Genomic DNA, 18,073 nt, shown 5'->3' with positions numbered 1-18,073 from the left:
CCATGCTTTTGGTAGTGGGGGTAGCTGCTCATCCATTCTACATGTGATATCTCCTGGTATGATGATATGGACTACTGTCAGTGGGAGGTGGGTATGTACATATGGGCCTGTCTGTCATGATGTCGGCATTGTCAATCAGGTACAGTTGGCCGTAACTCAGGACATAAATGGGTGTACATTGCTATTTATGACATAGCTGAAGGAAGTGTCATGATTCATTCTGGACTCCTTCTTAGCTACTCTTTACAAAACACCAACGAACATAAGCACTAATCCCTGTTATACTCTTTTATATGCTTAACACCCTACTGATCCTTTGTGATCAGGCTACAGAGTATGTCATGATAATATCCTGGCATGTCCAGGGGTTGGTTTCGTGTGTACTCTCCAGTCCAGCTGGTGGATATTGTGATATTGACACAATGTCACATCTGCCTCATGTACACAGACAACCCTCTCCTCCTCCCAACAAACTCAAATATATGTGTGAGATGCACCTATATATACATACAGGGTGCTGAACTCTCTCGACCCATGACTGGCACAGTCTATCAGGTGGTGAAGGTAACCACACACACTACATATCAGTCTCACATATCCTCTAGCAACAGCACTCAATCCACAATATCACACATAGACATACTCAGATGCTGTAAATGTACTCTACCTAAGCAGCAGAGCCCTCCAAAGCAGACACACACACACCTGCTACCCCACATATCACATAGTTCACAATGTCAGTGTGCCCCACAGTCACTGCCCTTCAGGCTAAACAACACACCTAATGCACTTGTAATAGGCAACACTTATTGTCAGACACACTGACGTACCACTCACCAGCCCTAACAAGGGAATAGTCACTTTGGGCTGTCTGTTGAGTGCCAGGATCTGCCGAATAACACAGGTGGTTAGGTCACTCCAAATCAAGTACAGGACTGGCACCATCATTGTCCATGCTGGTGCGTATAACCTCAGACGTTACTCCCTGGACCACATGACATGATACATGGATGAACACTCTGATCATGTAGCCCAGGCCAGTATGACCCTGACCTTGTCTAGCATCTTACACCCACCAATTATGATGTCACAGTATACAGATACACATATCACATTTAACAGTTGCCTAACAAATTTGTTTAATTAATAGGGGATACAGTGTCTGTCAGCCTATGGTGACATGCTCAACATGCCACGTAGCTTCACTATGGACAGCTTGCACCTGTCACCCTTGGACTTTGGAATGCTGGCTAAGGCTCTTGCTACCACCATAGTGCCTTTTTTAAGCAGGGCTCAGAAGACAAACCCACCTCTATAGACATTACAGGTTAAATGAAACTAAGGGTAATGCTGCTCAACAACAGCTGTGTTAACCTCATATTGTGGCCACTCAGGACTCTCCTCAGTATGGAGGATAGCAATATCTGTGCACTGACAGACTCCTGGTTCAGGCTCACATATGCACACCAGCACTACCAGGTTATGTTTCATGCCATGCTGTCTGACAACAAGCCTTGGAACAGACAACACAACTAGGGGGAGTATCCATATACATCACAGATACACACACCTCCGGGTTAGTAGCACTGCACAAAGCATCACAGACCATACATATACAACCACCATTGTGCAATACTGCCTTTCAGTTTGTTGCCTGCTACAGAACACACTCAGCTTTTGTGGGAACTATGAAGAATATGAAGGTCTCCACAAACACCATTATATTGTGTGACTTCATATGCACAAATATTGACTGGGGATACTACTCAAGCCCCGACACCATCACCCAACAGTCGCTACAATTTGTAGACTCATATGCTATGGCACAACCAGTCAGCACAGCCACAAGGGGGAATACATATTGGACATGATCATCACCAACATGGGGACTCTATGTTCCACACCAGCAATATACCCCTCATTGGTTAGGTCAGAACATACATGTATCTCACTGGACATACATATACCCTCCACACACCCATCCTGGGTAATCTTGGTGAACTTCTCATGAGCCAACGTCTCACTTCACCACAGCAAGGTGGTATCCTTCAGAGACCCTGAGACAGTGGCAAATACGGCTCACACTGCTGCATCCTTTACATACACATTCTATGGACACCTAGTGGACTGCATGGATTGTACTATCCCAAACAACAACAGGACTCACTACTCCAATGGCAGGGGACCTGTCTGGTAGACCCCAGCCATTAATAAGCTGTACAATGTCAGGAGGAAGCTACTACATGATAGAGCACAATCCCAGACTGGGAAGGCATCTGTGATCTGTACTAGCAGACGGCTACGATCACTCATGATCTTTTCTAAGGGCAACTTCTACCGGACAATTGCAACAGACACATAGGACTATCACATGGCCTTCTTCAATTATGTCAGGTACCTGGGTGGTCACTCACTGATATGCTGTGAGTTACTGCATACTGACTAAACCTACCCTGAACCCACTGGCATTGCCAACATTCTGGCAAACAGGTTCAGTGCAGATGTCTCCCACCCATACCCCCTAAGGAGCAACTATCCATCCCAACAGAGTATAACCTCCCTGACATCACACAGTAACAGGTGAGTGCTGCCCTCCCCAAAGCATACATCACAGTATCAATGTGACCAGACGGTGTCCCAGTCTGCATCTTACTTGAGCATCATGACAGACTTAACCCTTACATTACATCGCTGTTCAATATTGGAGTTACCAGAGGATATGTACCCAAGGAATGGCATACAGCGACAGTGGTCCCACTCCACAGAGTTGGTGCCACAACGGACCACAGACAATATTTCCCTATAAGCCTAAGTAGCCTGTTCTGCAAAGCAATGGAGTGTGTTGTCATGGGACTCATACACATAGACATTGGGAACCTATGGACACTGTGTCATACACATTTCAGCATTGTTGTGGGCAGATCTTGCCTCTTGAACCTGTTTGTATTCTTTAAATGGCTAACAGGTCCATCGACACAGGGACGGCTGTCCACACAGCCTACCTGAACCTTGCAAAACCCTTCAACAGAATAACCCACTGGGCCATTATGCATAGGCTCACCAGCGTCGATATGGACACATATCTCACACGATGGATTGATACCTGGATCAGGCATAGCACATACATGGTCAGAATTGCAGGTGCCATGTCTGACTATACACCAGTTACACATGGCATCCCACATGGCTTGGTCCTGGCACCTCTCTTGTTCAGTATATATTTGTCTGACATACAGGCTACCACAGGGAGAATATGGCTGAACTTGTTTGCATTTGACTGCAAACTGGGTGCCATGATCAACTCTCCAGCTGCCACATGCATACTCAAACAGGGTCTCACAGAGATGGATGACTGGTGCCTGAGCCATGGCCTACAGCTAAATGCCATTAGTTGCATAGTCATCCCCTTTGGGAATAACAACATGCCCACACATTACCACATAGGTAGTACTCCATTACATACGGTAGGAGTTGTTAGGGGTTTGGGGACATGACATGTTTGTACTGTCGCCTTTGACATTCACGTTGCCAAAGTGGTTGGACACACCTTCTATGTGGGCCACCTTATCCTATATGGTTTCACATCTAGATCGAGTGAGGTCATTGTTCCCCTATACTCATCACATCCATGCTTGGTTACAATGCCACATTTGGGGTGTACCTTACCCAACACCTGCAGCAACTGTACTGGCCATGGAAGTTCCTCACCAAGCAGTTCTAGGGACTCACACAGATGCCCTGCACAGTTCAGATGCAGTAACTCCAGATCTACTCAGTCACTTACCACCTACTCAGATATGATGTGTGCCTGTTGTTTACAGATATACCCAACCCAGAATTACTGGACATGCTCCACCTCAGGATATCTGACTCTCTTGGAGCTACACACTCCAAGGACATATACCTCAGCACAGATGTTAATAGGACATTGTGGAGGGACAGATTCATATCCCAGAGGCTCCACTCACTCCAGATTGTAGTCCCATTTTCACATAGGCAGAGCCACCCACTGACCACCTACTGGAGACATCTTGATGACTGTATGGGTGATCGTATGTTTACCCCTGGGATATCTTCTGTGTCCCTGCTAGACAGAGGCACACTAGCCTAAATGTACATGGGCTATCTTGTGTGACCTACTATTCACACACACAGTGTAGTAATCTGACAGGGTTGTGAATCCCAAACACACTCTGGCTAGGCTTGTACATGCCCTAGGGCAGATAGCCTAGTATTGATGTCTGAACCTATGCTAATGTTCAAGATGCACAATGTTTATTGCTGATACTGTTTGCAGGTCTTTATCATCTTTGCTTTACCAGTTTCTATGAACAACTTCGGTATCTGCAGAACATATTTGATTATGACAGGGTTCCACTATATTATAGATGTGTCTGTTGTCATATAACTGTGTGCACAGGGCAGATTGCTGTATAGTGACAGGTTCCTGGGTTAACACATGCAACTGCCAGATATGCGTGGCCCACTGCTGTACTCAGACATGGCCTAAGTATGTGAGCATGCCCAGTTGTGCCATTCCGTGTTTTGTTGCCTGACATTTGTCTCATTTATTCAAGTGTATGAGCATGCCCAGTGTGACCTTTCAGTATGTTGCTATCTGAGGTCCACTACATTTGTTGATGTGTGCGAACATGACTGATATTAACATTTATACAGTGTGTTGGAAGTCAGGTTCTGTTCTTACTGCAGGTCTCACCTTTGTGTCATAACTTGACAAGGATTATGCTGTGCCTGCAGGGTTTCCATGAAATACTTTGCATAGACTTATCAACATTCCTTCATGCAGGCTGACCACTGCAATGCTGTCATGGTTTAGTGGTTCAGTACTTTGGTTATAGTGCATAGTATCCTGGGTTCGAGGTCCATCACTGCTTTATATTTTCATACTGAGCAGACCAGACTGCTTAAGGGCCAGTTAAGCAAATATGAGCATGTTGGCTTTTGTTCAGCTATGTCCTACTTAGACCAGGCTTGACCGACATTGCTCAATATTCACCAACGTTGCTGGACATTGCCCAATATTACTGACCATTGACCACAGTTGTGCTAGTTGGTGTGTGTGATTTTGTTTGCATATACTACATGGTGGTAAATGCTGTTTAGCAGTGCTTTATATTGCTTAACACATGACAATCATGCCTTAGGTGGTGCTGCAGGGCTGCCTATGTCGGATGCACATACTACACTCCTTGTACATGTTTGAAAGCAGGTAGTGTCAACTTAGGCATCCCTTTTACTATATGTGCGAGTCAGAGAGAGGTATAATTTCCAGAGTTCCTACTGAGCCAGTGTATGTGCTATGCATTGCCTCTTTGCCAAGGCCAAAGAATACTGGGCACGCCTCTTTCTGCATACTAGGGCAGGCCCAGGTTGTTCCTCCTCCAAGTCATGCTCTGCCTGTGATGGCCTTGGCAATGGTGGGGGGCTGTTTGGCCCAGGCCTATGCTGGTCCTGCTGGTCCTGCTGCAGCTGTTTTCGCAGGATCATATTATGTAGCATAGCACATACCATGACAATTTGGGTACATGTAGTTGGTGAGTACTGCAAGGCTCCACCAGGTGTGTCCAGGAACCAGAACTGTGACTTGAGCAGCCCAAACACACGCTCTATTACATTACATGTTTGTGTGTGTGCCTCATTATAGCGTTCCTGTTCAGGTGTGTGTGCGTTTCTGATGGGCGTCATCAGCCATGGCTCCAGTGCATAGCCAGCATCCCCCACTAGGTGACCATGTGGGATGTCCCCACTGGCAAATGTCTGGTACAGCTGCGTCAGATGCCAGATATGGGAAACATGGTAGCTTCCAGGGCAGGCTGCACACACATTCAGTATTATGCCCTGGGCATCACACACAACCTGGCAGTTGATGGAGGGGAAGCCATTGCGGTTGAAGTAGACCCTACCCCGGTCGCCGGCTGGTGCTTTGATGCATATGTGCGTGCAGTCTATTGCAGCCACTACCTCAGGGTATTCCACTATTTTCTGGAAGAGACGCATATTGCTGGCCAATACCTCATGGGAATTTGGGAAATATACATGATCACCGACATGTGCTGAGATGGCATCCAGGAACTGGTGTAGTACCCTGGATGCTGATGCCTGTGATATCCCCATCATATCACCAGTTGGTCTCTGGAAGGTACCTGTTGCTAATATTTTTAGGCCAACACATACCTTGGTTTCCACTGGGCTGGGTTCCTCTCTGTTGGTTCTGTGTGTAAGGCGTGGCCTGCACAGCTCAACAATTTTCTGCAGGAAGTCTCTGTCCACTCTATAGCGCTCCACTATCTCCAGCTCATGTAGCCCCTGGTAGGTTACCCTTTGCCTGTACACTCTTCTCTGTCTCCTCATTGTGGGTTGTCCAGCAGCATTTCCATTGTCACCACCCTCAGCATGTTGCATATGTCGCCTTATAACAGCAATGGCAGCCCCTACCATTTCTTTGTCTCAGTAAAGCTTTTTCAGTTTTCACTTCTATTAGCTTACTGCAGTGTCTGTTGTGAGAAACATAATGGACTGTTGTTTGCAGAGTTTTAAGTGCTAGGCTGGGCTGGGCTAGTGTACTGCCTGTGTAATTGCCTGATTCTGATTGTTTTCACCTGCTAGCTCTGCTAGTACTCCCTGGTAGCTTCCTACTATTTGTTGTGCTTCCTTTTTCCTTTCTGTTTCCTCAGGGGGGGGGAGCACCGCACACACAAATGCAAACACGTGCACAGCAGCTAACACGTGTGCACACATGCTTACATGGAGTAAAACTTGCTTATTCGGGTTAAAATGCATGCACACCAGCGCACAAGCGCTTACAACTCTTTAAACAGCCTTATACATGCTTACTCCATCTTAAACGTGCGCACACATGCATACACACGTGCACTCTGTTTTACTCGGGTTTACATGCATGCACACGCATGCATACCCGCTCAGCAAGAAACACTGGTGTTATCCACAGCATACACCTTCCATTTCTTGCCTTTCCCTAGCCTACCTGTTGACACACCTCTTTCCATGATGTGTAAATGACAGCTGACACATGCCACTCTGCTCCAATGAGCTTCACTTCTTTCATACATACCCCCCTCGTGATATCACCTATCTTCTACTCTGTTACTCCTCATATCCTACTCCTACACTCCACTGACTGTGCTCATTTGCTATGTAAACTTGTGATTCACTATCCTAACGCTCATTTACATAGGATTGCCTACTAATGCTTGGTTACATGTCTTAGACTGAGCTTCCCCCCTTGGCAACCTCTACTCGGTGGCCATGTTGTCTTCAGCCTGCCATTCCCTTGCTTTGTACATTGACAATTTCAATAAAATCCACATTTGTGGGTTTTAATTTTTAGTATTCTGGGTTTTAGAGCGCAGTCCGTTTGTGCTGCGCTGTGCTACGCTTAAACATCGGAAATCGGCTAAAAAAAATAAAATATTTTTATTTTCGTATTGCATCAGGAAACATTTCACATGGCCGTATATTTGGCCATTGGCATGCTTCCTGCACTGGATGCAACCTTTATTTGGAGCTGTCATGACTCCGTTTTGCTATTTGCAGAACGGTACTCAGTTGTCAACTGAGTACATTTCTGCAAATAACACTGCTCTTACTCGGACAGATTTGGGTTTCCAGAATCACAAATCTACCTCATTTGCATGCCTTTCACCTGCAATTCAGGTAATTTGCATATCCCAGCCCTGTCCATGTAAGAGCCATTTTAGGAGCTCTCTTACACACCCCTGCAGGCTGTTCATGGATCGCTTGTCGGACATGATGGTTGCATGGAGTCTTACTCTACTCTTAGTCTCCGTGCAAGCCATCGTGACTCCAGCCCAATAATAAAACAGATGCCCCAAAATAAAATCTAGAGAACAACATATGTGAATACAAATTGAAATCCACAGTGCTCAACCAGGTGAAATTCAACAAATAATAGAAGCAACCAAGTCAGTCAGTTAGCAGCACAGCAAACACCTTTTAATCCACAGAGATAAAATCCACAAGTAATGGTTAACCGCTTTCATCTGACATAACAGGCATCTTCAGTACCAAGATACTCAATCAAATTAACAATTAAATAGCAGACCCAGTGCTTACACGCCCTTCCTGTAAGCCAATACATTTGCTTTCAGCATGCTGGTCTTAAAGCACTTATACAGCACATTTAAAATGTATTTAAAATGTTCCTAAAACACATAAAAACATATTATTGCTAAAAACAAAACATTAAGCTTGTTGTGCCCTTCTTTTTAACTCACTAACAACTGAAATACTTTCATTTAGTCCTGGCAGATAGGTAGCATCAAATTTAAGCTGCCATTTCATTTCTTTATGCAGCAATCTATTTTCCTATTCCCCAGTGACATCTTCCATTGAGAGTTGTTCCTAAATCACAAAATTAAAATTTTTAAAACCAGTACAATATACAGAGTGTCTAGCTAGTGCACTTTTACTATCCTTTTTCTTTATACTGTACACATGCTGATAAATTCTTTGTTTCAATGAATTAATACAGGATAGTAACAAAGGTACAAATAGGAATATGTACCAAAGCAGGGATTCGCACCCAAGCTGGAATTTCCAATAATCCACTCTTAATTCTTTAAAACACAGGTTTAATACGATCCCAAGAAAAGCACAGTTGACACAGTTTGATACGATCACAGGTTTAGCGCTTTCATCCACAAGAGGTAGACTTCTTCAGAACCAATAATTTCAAACTACAAATACATTTTATAGTAGATTTGGCACCAAAAAAAACAATTAATCAATCAGTACATTTTTCATTTAAAGACAAACTACTTGTATTACCAACTGATGTTTCTATAGATTGATTATCCTAGTAACTCACTTGTGTGTGGATATATACATATCATATAAAATACAAATAACTATAATAGTACATTACAAAACTTTTAAGAAACTTTTCAGAAGCCTTTTTAAAAGGAGCACAACAATATTTTAAAACCCATATAAGCTTAATATTGCTTCCTAAATATTTCTAAATATTGTGCTGATACAATTCATTCAACACCCTTAAACACATTAATTTCATTTGCTGTCCTAATATAGTAAACTATAAACTGTAAAGCTATAAACTCTAAAAAGTCTAAAAAGTCTAAAAAGTGACTCTTATAAGTGCTTGGACATTTAATATATACCTTCAACTCCTGTCTAAGAGTAGAAAGGGTTTGATACTGATGCTGTCGTTTAGGCCTGGCCAAGAGGTGGCATCACACAAAATCTGCCATTTAGCTTCTAAACATGACAGTCCAAACTTCCAATTACCCCCATGTTCACTTACCCCAACTTGGTCAATTATTTTAAAAGTAAAACTATGTTGGATTCCTTTCTCACTAACATGTTTGCTAAGTGCATTTTTCGTGTCCGCTTTCTTAATTTTGTATAAATGCTCATAAATACGGGTTTTTAGCTTCCTTTCTGTCTTACCAATGTAGTAAGCTTGACACCCAGAACAGGAAGCCAAATACACCATCCGCATGGTATTACAATTTCCTTTTTTACCATAACATATAGTTTTGTTGCTGTTGGCCAATTTCGTAATTCTATTGGCATTAATATACTGACAGTACTTGCACCTGCCACAAGAACTAGTGTGTTCATCTTTACTGTTCATACCACCTTTTTTCTTGTTTCCACCCTCAATAATACTTTTTAAATTGAAGGAGGTTTTAAATACACTAACTGGATGGTCACCTAACACCCTAGCAATGTCATCCGTATTTGAAAAATGTCCCAATGTCTCTTTAAAATCTCTTTAACCAAATTGGAATATGGGTTAAACATAATGACACACACATTCTTGTTGTTTCTTATACCTTCCTTTTGGGGATCATTTGCAACAAAAGTACTTCCCAATAACGGGAGGTATTTCTTCCCCCATGATCTTATGACATATTTGGTAACATCCTCCACCATACCCTCAGGGTACCCTCTAGCCAAAACATCCCAGCTACTAAACTCATCTGATCTTCCATATCTTCTCTAACAGAGCACATTCGGCAACCCAATGCATTGCCCTTAAGCACATTTCTAAAGATGTGTGGAGGTGACAGCTGTCAAATTGGATATAGTCGTTGGAAAAAGTTGATTTCCTATAAATTTTTGATTGAAATCCTTTGCTGGTGTGACTAATAAAAGTATCCAAATATGGTATTCCTAGTTTTTCAACTTTATAAGTGAATTTAAAAAAACTCGTTGTGTTGTTAATATATGATATAAAACTAGGTATATCTTCAGCAGGTCCCTTCCATACAATGAAAAGATCATCTAAAAAGCGTGCATATAAAGCAATATGATTAAAATACACACTAGACAGAACATATGTTTCTTCCCATTCAAGCATGACGAGATTTGCAAAAATGGGGGCACAAGAAGCCCCCATTGCCACTCCTCGAATCTGTCTAAAATATTCTCCCTGAAATTCTATATAATTATGTGAGAGAACTAATCTCATCATGTCAAGAATTAAACATGTTCTGTCCCATGTAAGATTGGAATGTTTCCTCAAGCTGTTTTCAAAGTATTCTAGTCCTATTGTATTGGGAATACATGCAAACAGTTCCTGTACATCTATGGTCAAAAAAATTACATCAGGTGACCATATGTCAGGTTTTAGCTTACTCAAAAAGTCCCATGAGTCTTTAGTTAAATGTGGGACGTTATGGTATACATGTTTGCACCAATGGTCAATGGCGACTCCAATATTAAATGTCTTTGATTTTGAACCGGATATGATAGGCCTAAAGGGGGGGTTTTCTATATTTTTATGAATTTTAGGTATACCAACAATTTTGGACATCACAGGATGCTCTGTCCTAATAAAGTCATATTCTTCGTTCGTAATACGATTGTCTAATAAAAATTCCTCAATAATCAGATCAATTCTATGATATCCTATGTTTATCTGGTTAATGGATGTCACCTCATAATTCCCAGAATTAAAGAGGATATCCTGAATAGCTTTATAGTAAACGCTGGTATCAAATATCACTAAACCTCCTCCTTTATCCGGTTTCATTATCCTTATTTCGCTATTCGCAACCACCTGGTCCAAGCATAATCTCTCACCCTTCGTAAGGTTATCTATAAAAAGTGTGTCATACCATGGGTCTCTCCGTACATTTCCATATAAATTATAAATGTCCTTACATACCATACGCTCATAGTTGCTAACCTGTACATTAGTCACTGGAATGTATGCACTTTTTCTAACTAGTTTTTTCGATGAACCTTCACTTTTAACATTATTGAACTGGAGTGCTAGCTGTAATCTACGACAATACAACTTCACTTCTTTTATAACATCAAATAAGTTTAATCTTGCTGTGGGTATAAACTTCATTCCCTTGCTAAACAAAGAGAAGAATTCCTGCGTAATGTACACCCCAGTGAAATTGTATACTTTAAACCCTAAAAAAGAATGGATAGCTACTTTGCTACCAGTGCTGGCCTCAGTGACTGAGGTTTCCTTATGGTTCATATCCAATTCCTTATTTGTCAAGTTCACATTGGCCACTGGAGTACACACTTCAAAATTCACTGAGGGAGCTCCCCTTTTAATATCTATCTCCTTTTGTGATAGATGGGTGCTTGATGAAACCTTCCCCCTTGAAAATTTTCATCCTCATCTCTTCTTTTGTTCCTACCCCTATGATTCCCATAATGTGGCTCAATAGTGTTAGTCCTACTATGCTTATTGCGTGGCCAAATATATGCCCTTTGCATTTTATATGCCTCCAGGTCTCGTTCAAGTTTGTCCAATTTCCTATTGTATATGTCGTAAGCTTTAGTTTTTGCCACCCTAAACTGTTTGTCAAAAAGTTCTTGCCAAGAGGGAAAATTATGTTCCTGGGTAATCTCATTGTATAGTTGTTCTATTTCTACCATCAAGCTCCCTATTTTTTCATCATTGAATTTCATAAGTAGCTTGATGAATTCAAAACCGAAAAAATCGAACAAACTATTGAACTCATTCTGCACAGAATCAGTAAACTGTATCCCTAAGGGTAACTTAAGAATCTAAGCCCCTTAGGCACAATCTTTAGATTTAAACATTTTTCTAAATATCCATTGTCAATCTTTACCCCCTTGATGTTATTCAATTTTTTACCCAGTAAATATATTTTAGATTTTATAGTACTATTTACATAGTTCCCATTTCCATCATCTATTTCAGCATTTTTTGAATGGTTATGCCCAAAATTGTAATCAGCATTAAGAAAACTGTTCATGACATCATTTGAATATTGTCTACTGTTTTTATTGTTCATATGATTGTGATTATGGTATAAAGTGCCCTTGTTCCTTGGTTGATGCATATTTCCTTTAACACAAGGACTAGAGCTAATATTATTCGTCACAGTACCTTTATGATGGTCAGTGTTAGTCCTGACCGTTGCGGAATAAGTTCTCATCGTTGCCCGCTGTTTGGGCTTTGCCCCCATACGGTGGGTCTCTTCCTGTGAATGGAAGAGACTAAAATCGAAGGTAAATTCCGCATCGTTTAACACATACTTGTCAATCTCTTTAGAATTTAAATTTAAATCAGCGTGTAGCGTATCCGCTAAATTACAAACCACCTGCCCATTCGGAATGCTCAACTCGCTGTTATCAGCCTCGGCATTAGAAGTCAAATCGATAGATGTAGCTCTAACCAAATTAGATTTAACAGTGCATGATGTACCGGATGGTAAACGTTGACCCTTAGGAGCCGCTTCCAAATTAGCGGCCTCTACAACAGGTCTTGAAAGCGTAGCTACTAACTGTAGCAATTTGTTGACATCATCTTTCAGCGACAGTACCTCCGCACGTAGCTCCGTAAACTCTGCTCTGCTCAATGAAGCAGACGGGGATCCCAGGCAAGCCATAAAGAACACGACTCAAGAATAGTGTAAAATACAAGGACCAAAACACCATAAAGCCCACCAGGATCACTGTAGCTCGAGCAAGCAGTGCCAGGAGCCGACTTCAACCACAATACAGGATAGTAACAAAGGTACAAATATGTACCAAAGCAGGGATTCGCACCCAAGCTGGAATTTCCAATAATCCACTCTTAATTCTTTAAAACACAGGTTTAATACGATCCCAAGAAAAGCACAGTTGACACAGTTTGATACGATCACAGGTTTAGCGCTTTCATCCACAAGAGGTAGACTTCTTCAGAACCAATAATTTCAAACTACAAAATACATTTTATAGTAGATTTGGCGCCAAAAAAAACAATTAATCAATCAGTACATTTTTCATTTAAAGACAAACTACTTGTATTACCAACTGATGTTTCTATAGATTGATTATCCTAGTAACTCACTTGTGTGTGGATATATACATATCATATAAAATACAAATAACTATAATAGTACATTACAAAACTTTTAAGAAACTTTTCAGAAGCCTTTTTAAAAGGAGCACAACAATATTTTAAAACCCATATAAGCTTAATATTGCTTCCTAAATATTTCTAAATATTGTGCTGATACAATTCATTCAACACCCTTAAACACATTAATTTCATTTGCTGTTCTAATATAGTAAACTATAAACTGTATTGTATTTTATATGATATGTATATATCCACACACAAGTGAGTTACTAGGATAATCAATCTATAGAAACATCAGTTGGTAATACAAGTAGTTTGTCTTTAAATGAAAAATGTACTGATTGATTAATTGGTTTTTTTGGTGCCAAATCTACTATAAAATGTATTTTGTAGTTTGAAATTATTGGTTCTGAAGAAGTCTACCTCTTGTGGATGAAAGCGCTAAACCTGTGATCGTATCAAACTGTGTCAACTGTGCTTTTCTTGGGATCGATAAACCTGTGTTTTAAAGAATTAAGAGTGGATTATTGGAAATTCCAGCTTGGGTGCGAATCCCTGCTTTGGTACATATTCCTATTTGTACCTTTGTTACTATCCTGTATTGTGGTTGAAGTCGGCTCCTGGCACTGCTTGCTCGAGCTACAGTGATCCTGGTGGGCTTTATGGTGTTTTGGTCCTTGTATTTTACACTATTCTTGAGTCGTGTTCTTTATGGCTTGCCTGGGATCCCCGTCTGCTTCATTGAGCAGAGCAGAGTTTACAGAGCTACGTGCGGAGGTACTGTCGCTGAAAGATGATGTCAACAAATTGCTACAGTTAGTAGCTACGCTTTCAAGACCTGTTGTAGAGGCAGCTAACGTGGAAGCGGCTCCTAAGGGTCAACGCTACCATCCGTACATCATGCACTGTTAAATCTAATTTGGTTAGAGCTACATCTATCGATTTGACTTCTAATGCCGAGGCTGATAACAGCGAGTTGAGCATTCCGAATGGGCAGGTGGTTTGTAATTTAGCGGATACGCTACACGCTGATTTAAATTTAAATTCTAAAGAGATTGACAAGTATGTGTTAAACGATGCGGAATTTACCTTCGATTTTAGTCTCTTCCATTCACAGGAAGAGACCCATGTGGCAAAGCCCAAACAGCGGGCAACGATGAGAACTTATTCAAGAACGGTCAGGACTAACACTGACCATCATAAAGGTACTGTGACGAATAATATTAGCTCTAGTCCTTGTGTTAAAGGAAATATGCATCAACCAAGGAACAAGGGCACTTTATACCATAATCACAATCATATGAACAATAAAAACAGTAGACAATATTCAAATGATGTCATGAACAGTTTTCTTAATGCTGATTACAATTTTGGGCATAACCATTCAAAAAATGCTGAAATAGATGATGGAAATGGGAACTATGTAAATAGTACTATAAAATCTAAAATATATTTACTGGGTAAAAAATTGAATAACATCAAGGGGGTAAAGATTGACAATGGATATTTAGAAAAATGTTTAAATCTAAAGATTGTGCCTAAGGGGCTTAGATTTTTTAAGTTACCCTTAGGGATACAGTTTACTGATTCTGTGCAGAATGAGTTCAATAGTTTGTTCGATTTTTTCGGTTTTGAATTCATCAAGCTACTTATGAAATTCAATGATGAAAAAATAGGGAGCTTGATGGTAGAAATAGAACAACTATACAATGAGATTACCCAGGAACATAATTTTCCTCTTGGCAAGAACTTTTGACAAACAGTTTAGGGTGGCAAAACTAAAGCTTACGACACATACAATAGGAAATTGGACAAACTTGAACGAGACCTGGAGGCATATAAAATGCAAAGGGCATATATTTGGCCACGCAATAAGCATAGTAGGACTAACACTATTGAGCCACATTATGGGAATCATAGGGGTAGGAACAAAAGAAGAGATGAGGATGAAAGTTTTCAAGGGGGAAGGTTTCATCAAGCACCCATCTATCACAAAAGGAGGTAGATATTAAAAGGGGAGCTCCCTCAGTGAATTTTGAAGTGTGTACTCCAGTGGCCAATGTGAACTTGACAAATAAGGAATTGGATATGAACCATAAGGAAACCTCAGTCACTGAGGCCAGCACTGGTAGCAAAGTAGCTATCCATTCTTTTTTAGGGTTTAAAGTATACAATTTCACTGGGGTGTACATTACGCAGGAATTCTTCTCTTTGTTTAGCAAGGGAATGAAGTTTATACCCACAGCAAGATTAAACTTATTTGATGTTATAAAAGAAGTGAAGTTGTATTGTCGTAGATTACAGCTAGCACTCCAGTTCAATAATGTTAAAAGTGAAGGTTCATCGAAAAAACTAGTTAGAAAAAGTGCATACATTCCAGTGACTAATGTACAGGTTAGCAACTATGAACGTATGGTATGTAAGGACATTTATAATTTATATGGAAATGTACGGAGAGACCCATGGTATGACACACTTTTTATAGATAACCTTACGAAGGGTGAGAGATTATGCTTGGACCAGGTGGTTGCGAATAGCGAAATAAGGATAATGAAACCGGATAAAGGAGGAGGTTTAGTGATATTTGATACCAGCGTTTACTATAAAGCTATTCAGGATATCCTCTTTAATTCTGGGAATTATGAGGTGACATCCATTAACCAGATAAACATAGGATATCATAGAATTGATCTGATTATTGAGGAATTTTTATTAGACAATCGTATTACGAACGAAGAATATGACTTTATTAGGACAGAGCATCCTGTGATGTCCAAAATTGTTGGTATACCTAAAATTCATAAAAATATAGAGAACCCCTTTAGGCCTATCATATCCGGTTCAAAATCAAAGACATTTAATATTGGAGTCGCCATTGACCATTGGTGCAAACATGTATACCATAACGTCCCACATTTAACTAAAGACTCATGGGACTTTTTGAGTAAGCTAAAACCTGACATATGGTCACCTGATGTAATTTTTTTGACCATAGATGTACAGGAACTGTTTGCATGTATTCCCAATACAATAGGACTAGAATACTTTGAAAACAGCTTGAGGAAACATTCCAATCTTACATGGGACAGAACATGTTTAATTCTTGACATGATGAGATTAGTTCTCTCACATAATTATATAGAATTTCAGGGAGAATATTTTAGACAGATTCGAGGAGTGGCAATGGGGGCTTCTTGTGCCCCCATTTTTGCAAATCTCGTCATGCTTGAATGGGAAGAAACATATGTTCTGTCTAGTGTGTATTTTAAGCATATTGCTTTATATGCATGCTTTTTAGATGATCTTTTCATTGTATGGAAGGGACCTGCTGAAGATATACCTAGTTTTATATCATATATTAACAACACAACGAGTTTTCTTAAATTCACTTATAAAGTTGAAAAACTAGGAATACCATATTTGGATACTTTTATTAGTCACACCAGCAAAGGATTTCAATCAAAAATTTATAGGAAATCAACTTTTTCCAACGACTATATCCAATTTGACAGCTGTCACCCTCCACATCTTTAGAAATGTGCTTAAGCAATGCATTCGGGTTGCCCGAATGTGCTCTGTTAGAGAAGATATGGAAGATCAGATGAGTTTAGTAGCTGGGATGTTTTTGGCTAGAGGGTACCCTGAGGGTATGGTGGAGGATGTTACCAAATATGTCATAAGATCATGGGGGAAGAAATACCTCCCGTTATTGGGAAGTACTTTTGTTGCAAATGATCCCCAAAAGGAAGGTATAAGAAACAACAAGAATGTGTGTGTCATTATGTTTAACCCATATTCCAATTTGGTTAAAGAGATTTTAAAGAGACATTGGGACATTTTTTCAAGTACGGATGACATTGCTAGGGTGTTAGGTGACCATCCAGTTAGTGTATTTAAAACCTCCTTCAATTTAAAAAGAATTATTGAGGGTGGAAACAAGAAAAAAGGTGGTATGAACAGTAAAGATGAACACACTAGTTCTTGTGGCAGGTGCAAGTACTGTCAGTATATTAATGCCAATAGAATTACGAAATTGGCCAACAGCAACAAAACTATATGTTATGGTAAAAAAGGAAATTGTAATACCATGCGGGTGGTGTATTTGGCTTCCTGTTCTGGGTGTCAAGCTTACTACATTGGTAAGACAGAAAGGAAGCTAAAAACCCATATTTATGAGCATTTATACAAAATTAAGAAAGCGGACACGAAAAATGCACTTAGCAAACATGTTAGTGAGAAAGGAATCCAACATAGTTTTACTTTTAAAATAATTGACCAAGTTGGGGTAAGTGAACATGGGGGTAATTGGAAGGTTGGACTGTCATGTTTAGAAGCTAAATGGCAGATTTTGTGTGATGCCACCTCTTGGCCAGGCCTAAATGACAGCATCAGTATCAAACCCTTTCTACTCTTAGACAGGGGTTGAAGGTATATATTAAATGTCCAAGCACTTATAAGAGTCACTTTTTAGACTTTTTAGAGTTTATAGCTTTACAGTTTATAGTTTACTATATTAGAACAGCAAATGAAATTAATGTGTTTAAGGGTGTTGAATGAATTGTATCAGCACTATATTTAGAAATATTTAGGAAGCAATATTAAGCTTATATGGGTTTTAAAATATTGTTGTGCTCCTTTTAAAAAGGCTTCTGAAAAGTTTCTTAAAAGTTTTGTAATGTACTATTATAGTTATTTGTATTTTATATG

The sequence above is a fragment of the Protopterus annectens genome, chromosome 12.part0 (assembly GCF_019279795.1).
Source record: "Protopterus annectens isolate FY-2018-M chromosome 12.part0, PAN1.0, whole genome shotgun sequence".
Taxonomy (NCBI): domain Eukaryota; kingdom Metazoa; phylum Chordata; order Ceratodontiformes; family Protopteridae; genus Protopterus; species Protopterus annectens.
The sequence above is the reverse complement of the archived record's forward strand: the minus strand, read 5'-3'. Positions refer to the sequence as shown.